We start from the raw sequence: 5886 nt of genomic DNA on the forward strand, positions 1-5886 counted from the left end.
TTTCTAAAAGGAATACTGGAATGAAGGTTCCATTGCCCCTCTCCCTTCCTCTCTGCTCAGGGCCCATGCAAACAGCAGGTCATTGTTGAGAAGGGTCTGTTGCAGTCACTCTTGCACCCTACAGCCACTGCCACACATACCCACTAGTGACTGCCAGGGCCTGTCAATAGATTTTATGTCCACTGAGCCCTGGTGGTGGGGTCCAGCAGCCACGGACAGGTTGAGTGTTTCCTCCTGCTGTCACAGAGCACCCAAGTACTACAGACAATGAGGCTTCGTACAGGAGCCATGGCTGGACTCTGTATGCCTTACCCCTTACAGGAGAGCCTGTCCTTACAGGCATCAAGTATGGAGGGACTTGGGTCCTCCATGACCCCAGGGAGAGATGCTGGTCACTAGTCCCCCTTCTTTATTCTTATGTCTCATTCTTACTAGAAGAACTAGAGAGCGTTAAGTTCATCCTGGTTGAAGGAGTTCAAGTTGAAATTCTTCGGCTCTGGTTTGCCTTGGGCCTCATTGTTTTTAGATAATTTCTATTTCTTTATCCAGATGATCCCGATTTTTCTCAATCGTTTCCTTCATCCGAGGGTGAGGCATCTTGATAAGCATGTTCCCAAAGCAAACCACATCTTCAGAGAGGCTGAGACCATTCTGCAGGGCTCTAAGGCACTCTGGGTTTTGATTCCTTTTGGGGTCCACGTCCACAATCTGCTGCTTGTTCACCAGCACTTCTTCAACAAGCTCCTCTTACCAGGTACCACAGAATGCACTCTGCATCAGGTGACATCATGGCACCCACCAACTCGGGTGCACAACCCTTCATTTGATCTTTCAATGGTGGAAGAAGCTGCTCCATTATTTAATTAAAATACCATACAGTGTTTTGAAACTAACATTTTAACTACAGCAATCTTATGTATATATATTTAACTTTAGGTTAAGGTCAAATGGGACCAAAATGTGACTTGCTTAACCCTTCATAATAAATTTCAATATTCCAGAGGTGATCTAGTCACCTTGGAGCTTAATGAATGTTGCCTCCACATGGCCAGGTAGGGATAAGATGCCACTTCTACTTCAAAACTCTTCTAGGAGTTTTATAATTTTGCATTTTACATTTAGGTCTGTGATCTATTTTGAGTTAACTTTGTAAGGGTGTAAGGTCTGTGTCAAGAGTCTTTTTCTTTGTCTACTTTTTTGCATGTGGAAGTTCATTTGTTCCAGAACCATTTGTTAAAAAGATGTATCTTTCTTCACTGTATTGTCTTTGTTCTTTTGTCAGCAATCAATTAACTATATTTATATGGATCTATTTCTGGGCTCTATTTAAGGGAGTATTAATAAATATCATTTGGGACCCTTCTGTGAGGAGGACTCAATCTTATCCTTCATTTATTCATTAAAAAATAATTTGGTAGTATAAATACATATTCCTGTACATTTAGTTTATATTTTGAGTTATAATTAAATACTACCTTGCTTATTTTATTGCTAAAATTATTTTAGTTTTGTCCATTGAGATCTCTTTTAAATTAGTTCCTGTGCCACTTTGACATAACCCCATTCTTTTTTTTTTATTTGCTTTGAGCTTTTTCTTACTTTCTGGCACTATATGTATGATGCTTTTATTTCATTTTATTCCTTCAGTCCTAGAATCTGCTATTTCTCCAAGGAGCCTGGTTCATTTCATCGCAAAATGGTAGCTATTACCTTTTGTACTTTGCTAATTTGTTTTCTTAGAGATAATTTATACAAAAAAAACTCCAAACCAGTTCTTTGTTTCTGAACCACTATTAATAAAAGATTTTTTTCCTCTGTATTCTATTATAATAAATGTCACGGCTGTCTATACCACTACTCCTCCAAAACAAAGCAAAATAAAACAAAACTGAACCTGGGCTACATCACTGATTCTTTATGCTCTCTTAGGCCACACATAAAACAAACAAACAAATTAAAAAACAACACGTTTTATTATATTTTGTTGCCGTCGATGCTTATCTTGTCCTTCTGCCTCAAACATTGCCTTATTCCAATGTATTTTCCTTAATGAGGCAAAATTATGATAAACTCTGGTATGAAGTTACTGAAGAAATCAAGAATAATTGTTTCTATCGGTCTCACCATTGCCACCTGACATCACTTCCTGCTTCCCCTCCAACCATCCAGCAACATTGAATTTCTTGAAGTCTCCCAGGAGCCACATGCTCTCTCACCTCCTGTCTCCACCCATGTTGTTCCCTCTGTTTGCAACATTTTTCTATGACCCTGACTCCACCAAAGACCATTCACTCTTCATATTCAAATTTAAGTTTCACTTTTACACCCCACTATGAACATATATTACAGAGAAATCCAAAGGGAGTAATAATTTACACAAACTTTGAAATGCATATTTTCCATTAATAGAACAAACTATGTTTAATAAAAAATATTTTTGTTAGAAATCAAGAGAAAATTGAATTTTTTTAAAAAATGAATCCTTTATGTATTTATAATCATGTAAATATTTTGTGCATATTATTCTATTATGAAAGCTATTTGTAATATGAAGTAGAACTAAGTTTACTTTTCATTTGTTTATTCTTATAAATTGTATTATATTCTGTGGGATAACTCAATAAATAAGAATATATAATTTATTAGTGATAATAAAGATAATCATTTCTGAAAAATGACAGGCAATCATCTGAATAAAACCCCAAAGCTCATATAATATATTGTCATCTAACTAGTTAGAAATGAACTTGGGCCTATAATCTTGTGTTTCAAAAGCTGAAAAAATAATTGCATACTTTTTTCAAAAACAAGTAGATTGATAGAGTGGGCACATGATTATTATTGTGCCAGACTTTCATTTTAGTTGGACTTTAAACATATATACATATATTTATATGTATATATGTATGTTTAGAATATATATATTCTAGTTTTCTGGTTTAACCTAGAAGGCTTTTTCTAAGTATAAAATTAAAACAGCAATGTAATATAACTTAGTGATAAGCAAAGAACTTACCTGACAAAAAAATTTCTGCCCCTGCCTTCACTAACGTTCAAGATTCTTTCCCTTATCATAACCTTTAAATCTTCATAAGAAGACACATTGCTTATGAATATGCTCAAGGCATAATATTTCTGTTGAAAAGCATCCTATTAATTAAGAGTAAGGCATGGCAGCCAACCAGCAGAAAACAAATTACTGAGAACATAGGCTTGGGGCATGATACTTCAGTATATGTGTGAGTGAATATATGAGTGTGCATATGTCTCTGTGTGTATATCCCTGCAAAAGCTGCCAACAAAATGAGAGGTTAATAGGAGTTGACTAAAGAGCTGGTAAATCCAATGGGTTTAAGATAGTTTATGTCAATAAATTTATGGTGAAAAAGGTATTTTATCACCAAAATATCAGTAAGGGACAACTTAATACTAGTATAATATTAATAATTTTAAAATATATATGTTATCATCGACTCACTTTTTGGAAAACAGAACTATGAACATATTCCTTTCTCAAACAGATTACAATGCAGTTCAAGAGGTGAGGATAACACACTTAAAGTGTGTTACAGCAAAGAAGCAGTAACGTAATTAGACACAAAACAAATGTGATGACTCTAAAAGCTTCAGGAAGTGAATAAAAGCTATCACTCAAAAAATATTCGTAGAGATCTTGCAATATACATGTGTCTGGAAGTGTAATATACAAACAGAGAGTGTACAGTCATAGCAGAAGGGGAAGATATTTCATATGAAAGCAAAAGCATGATGGAAAGCATAGAGAGGATTAAACCTGGCAGGTTTATAGAATAGGTGGATCTTTTCTGAAACAGGCTTTATAAAGCTCGTTGAGGTCAAAGTAAAGTTATACCAGCATTTGTATAAATTCTCCTATAAATTTCAGTATACTTTGAAGATGTTGCTTATTTGCCTTAAATTGTAGTTCCAAACTCCTCTAATTACTAACTCTAAGTAATCACTTAATATACTTGAGCCTCACATTTTGAATTTGCTAAATTGCAGTAACTTGTTTCCTGCTAGTTTTGCAAGGTAGCTTGTGAGAATTAAATAAGATTGCATGTAAAAATGTTCTAATGTTGTAATTATGATTTGAGTATATGATTATAAAAAGGTAAGCTATTACTTTATAATTCTAACTTGATTCTTCATATATTCATGTTCGATATTTTAAATAAAGGAATAAAATAATGTAGAAAGTTTAATAATAATAGAATATTTCATGAAACCACAAGTGAGTCATCTGTTTCAGGCTTCTCATTCCTGGACCAAGAATTTCAACCTCCAGTTTTAAAACTGCAATACACTGCAGCCTACAAAACTGCTTCTGCAATTGGCCTTTAATAATGAAGATTAAATTAGATTCAAATAAAAACTCTGTTTAGTGCTCCAAAACCTTCATGAGAAACTTTTGGGCATGGGTAAAAGTATGTATGAAATTAATCTGACTTTAATAAGTCATTCAAAACAATTGTCTCCTATATCCACTGCATTTTAGTTTCTTGAATTACATAGATTTTTGTTTGAGAATTTAAATCTGTAAGACCAGCTTTACTTTCAATCTGCTAAAAAAAAATGATTATCTTATTCCTGCTACTCTTTCTCTTTCATCTCAAAAAACAATTTATGCAGGATCTGAAAGTTTGTTTTAGTGATAAGTAGGTTTTGCAGAGAGGTTTTTGCATTAATGAATTAAAATTGTCTCTTATGTTAGCTAATTTATCTTATTTTAGTGAAACTTTACTTCCATTTACTCCAAGGATTCTAACTGCTCAACAAGATTGCATAATTTTCCTGTCTGATCCAGAGTGTAATAATCTATCTGTTTTGTAAAGAATAGTCTACTCCACAATATATTACTTACATTTTCTCAGAATTGAGCTCTGATAAAATTGTTTCTTGGAAGAAGAGCATTTGAGATTGTTTTTGCCAACTTCCATTTTCCCTTTTCCTTTGCACAGTAATTATTTTAAACACTTGTTCCTTTTGTATTTCTAATGTTCCTTGTTGTACATATATCCTCAAATGTTACACACTTGAAGGTTAATTTTCATGCAGAAAAATATATAAACAGTAATTATGATTAATCAAATGTAATGCCATAATTTCATATGGCTGAACTTCTAGGATCTTAAATTATTCTTCTATGTTTGTTATGTATCATATTTACTAAATAATTTCATTCTAATTAACTATAAAACATATTACATATTTGATACATCCTTCTTTTATGAGTAGATAATGTGTCAATTAATAAATAAAGCAAAAATATGTAAGTAAATACAGTATAGACATTACTATGATTTAGGACATTTTATACTAAACAGAGGTTCTCAGCAGTCATAATTATGCCTCCCAAGGGTTATTTAGCAATGTCTGGAGACAATTTTAATCATCACTCCATTCATATCCCCAAATGGAGTCCAGGAATGTTTTTAAACATTCTATAGTACATAGAATAGTCTCCCACGACAAATACCTATCCAGTTAAAAATATTAATAATGTCAAAATTAATAAACCCTGATATAGAGGGAATTTACGATCCTTATAATTTGTCAACTTGCTATTTATTTCTTGATGGAAAAGGAAGCACACATTTGATTTTTAGTTCCAATAGCTCTCTTATACATTAGTCCAAATTGAGGTGTGCATTTCTCTGCTTAGTCATGTCATTCTCTTTATGAAATGTATGTAACAAGAAAGCCTCGTATTACCTAATGACAGGAATCTATCTAAATTATCTGTAGAGAGAAAAGGATGGGAAGCATTTCATGTTTCTGATAAATGATGACTATTACTGCATTATAAGCTATGTTAGTAGACAGGGGAGATGAGTATATGGTGCATAATTTATACATTAGTGTAGT

General features: G+C 33.2%; 1 pseudogene; it reads right to left on the bottom strand.

Annotated features, from left to right (window-relative positions):
• Positions 1-440: 440 nt before the first annotated feature.
• LOC100391251 (p53 and DNA damage-regulated protein 1 pseudogene) lies at positions 441-790 on the bottom strand (annotated as a pseudogene).
• Positions 791-5886: the final 5096 nt, after the last annotated feature.

Source organism: Callithrix jacchus, chromosome 9 (assembly GCF_049354715.1).
Source record: "Callithrix jacchus isolate 240 chromosome 9, calJac240_pri, whole genome shotgun sequence".
In the NCBI taxonomy this organism is placed as follows: Eukaryota; Metazoa; Chordata; class Mammalia; order Primates; family Cebidae; genus Callithrix; species Callithrix jacchus.